Here is a 3,040-nt window from a genome sequence, read left to right as displayed (position 1 = left end):
TACATGATTTGCATTTTGTTCAAGAGCGCCTGCAATCTCCAGTCACTGTGAGTAGTAGCCATTTTGTGATCCGTATGTACCCAATTTACATTTTATTCTAAGATACTTTAACCCCACTTCAATATTTTCCGTCCATAAAATACATTTGCAATTATCGATGTTAACAAAGGTAATGATCTATGTGCGATGAAGCACTGTGAATGAGCAGATTTAAGTCACCTACTGCTGTAGCAACACAGATGATGTGAAGGTTTAGATTCAAGTGTTTATTTTAAACAAGTGGTGCATACTTTATAAGAAAATTTCTTCCTTTTGTCAAGCAAAAAAAGTACAAAGTGGAGAAATATAAACGCAAGAAGAGACTGGTGCCAAGATGTTTTCCCTATGCCCTACTGTACTTCTTTTCAACAAGAAAAGAGGATGCATACATTGCACGGTATAATAGTTTTTCGTAGTTGCCTGTGCTAATTCATATACAAGCGATGTAAGGCCCCATTTACACTTGGCTCGTGTGAACATGCACAAAATCATACGATTGTTATTGGCACCCCAAATGCAGCAAACAATATGCCCATACTTGCAAATCCCCCGGTCAAAAAACACTCTAAGCTCACAGCTCGAAAAACTGCATGAGCATCTTTTTTTTTTTTGAAAAATCTTTTTATTAATTTTGCATATTAAGTAATTACACAACAATAACATTCGGGCACCAACATAGCACCCCATCCATACACAACTGTGTATACATTACGGCATAACGTATGCCAACATACATGCAGGACCATGCAAGGTCCATTAATTTCAACTCTCTGACCATAACCCTCCCCCAGGCACATGTAGGTATTTTAATAAAAAAATTCTAATTACAACCAATCTACCCCCCACCCGCTCCTTGATGTGGACCATTACAGCCAATTTCTTAAGCTCTTCCCAGAAATATACACAGTACCAGAATCAGGCAATCAATGCTGTGAAACAATGCAGATTTAAAATGGAGGTCTCTCAATGCTCTCGCCACCATCTCATTCCTTACAATATCGTCTCCCCCGAGGTTCCAGGAGAGCCAAAAACCTCCCACTGTGCTGGGCACCCCCCCAACCAGGCTCCAGATCACCTAACGGATGCTATAATTGTGTACTTAGGCCGTTAGCGTAATGTCAGATTCCATCCAGACCGACCAAATTCTATCAAACTTTTGAGGGCACCCTCTGTTAGCGTAGGTGGCTTTGTGCAGCGGTAAAGATGTGTTGACCAGTGTTTTCCAGGCCCCCAGACCAGGCGGCTCAGACTTCCTCCAATTGAGGATAATAAGCTTCCTAGCGTAAAACAACAAGTATGTAAGTAGTGTGCGGGACGCCACCGAGGGTAGAATATCATCAATGAGGCACAGCACACATATTTGAATATTCGCAGCAATAGGAATCTGCAATATCCCCAAAGCCACCTCCATCACTCCCCTCCAGTAGTTCTCAAGTCTAGGGCAGGACCACAACACATGCACTAGATCCGCCGGCTCCCAGGGACACCTCCAGCACATTCTGTGGATCGCATAGTAGCAAGTCTGGCCGGCGTGTAGTAAGCACAATGAGCAATTTTAAATTGAATCAACCTATCCCGGACGGAGATCAAGGTGGTCATAGGTGTTCCCCATATCTCCTCCACATCCTCCAACTCCAGATCCGAACAGTCATGCATCCATGCTCCTCTACATCTCTCCAGGGACCCCCCATCCCCCTGTGAGATCAATTGATATATGGTAGATAATGGTTTAACCAGTCCCTCCACACGAAGCAGGGACTCCATCTATGCGACAGAGAGAGACAGACTGCCCCCAGGGAACTGCGAGGAAAAGGCGTGACACAGCTGTAAATAACGGAAGAAATGACTGTTCGGCAGCGAGTATGTTGTTTTAAGTTCCTCGAAGGATCTCAAACCTCTGTCACTTACTATATCCTTTAATGTTAACACTTTCTTAGATGTCCAAGCCACCGGGTCTAAGATGGAGGCAAAGTGCCCGAGTGAGGGGTTTCTCCACAATGGGGTATGTGGGGAGAACTGCACAGTAGTTCCGGACTCTTGGACCCCAACTACATTCCAGGCTTTCATGACGGATCTCATAGAAGGTGTCTGCCGGTAGGGGGAGTAACGGCCCCGGGACACCAAATGTCTCAGCGCTTCATAGGACCCCACCAAGGCAGCCTCCAAGGTGACCGCTGGGTCATGGTCCCCCTCCAGGAGTCACCTATGAGCAAATGTCAGTTGTCCTGCCAAAAATAGCCGTAGAAATTGGGGACCGACAACCCCCCCCCTCCCCCCATGGTCTTTGTAGGACCGATAGTTTAATCCTGCGCGCCTTACCATTCCAAAGAAACTCGGAGATCAGGGAGTCAATTGTTCTAAATATCCGTTTCGGGATCCACACTGGAGAGTTACTGTAATGCTCGCCTAGGGCGAGGGTCAATCCCCTCCGTGGATCGCAACTGCGGATAGAACAAGGGGTGAAAAGGACGGGTATCAGAATAACAGCTACTCCTTGATTGCCCAGTTTTGTATGGGATAGGCGGTTAGGAGGCTGCAAACATCACGCCCCGTTTGTTTTACAGGCAACAGGGACAACCTGGCGTATCAGGTTTCCCCGGGAAATATGAACCACGGTTTCAACAGAGATAATTTATGAGCCGCTGATGAAATAGATTCACTGAAGCACTATGGAACAAAGATTCAAATAGGTATACTGAGAGTGCTATATGGAACAGAGATTCAAACTAGGTATACTGGAGAAATATGGAGCATAGGTTCAATAGTTAGACTGAGTAATAGGAGCATAGATCAAACGGGTATTATGAGGCAGTGATTCAATAGATCTCCGAGTAACATGAGCACTGAGCCAATAGGTATATGGAGTAATAAGAGCACAGAGTCAATACTGAGTGTGGTAGTATGCACAGATTCCACAGGTGCAACTGCACAGTGGAAGTGAGGATGTTGCATGGGCTAACCCAGGATACTTGCGGTTGACAAGGTTTCTGCTCTCTCCATA

This window comes from Nanorana parkeri, unplaced genomic scaffold (assembly GCF_000935625.1).
Source record: "Nanorana parkeri isolate BGI_ZX_2015 unplaced genomic scaffold, ASM93562v1 scaffold613, whole genome shotgun sequence".
NCBI classification, from domain to species: Eukaryota; Metazoa; Chordata; class Amphibia; order Anura; family Dicroglossidae; genus Nanorana; species Nanorana parkeri.
Note: the sequence above shows the minus strand (reverse complement) of the source record.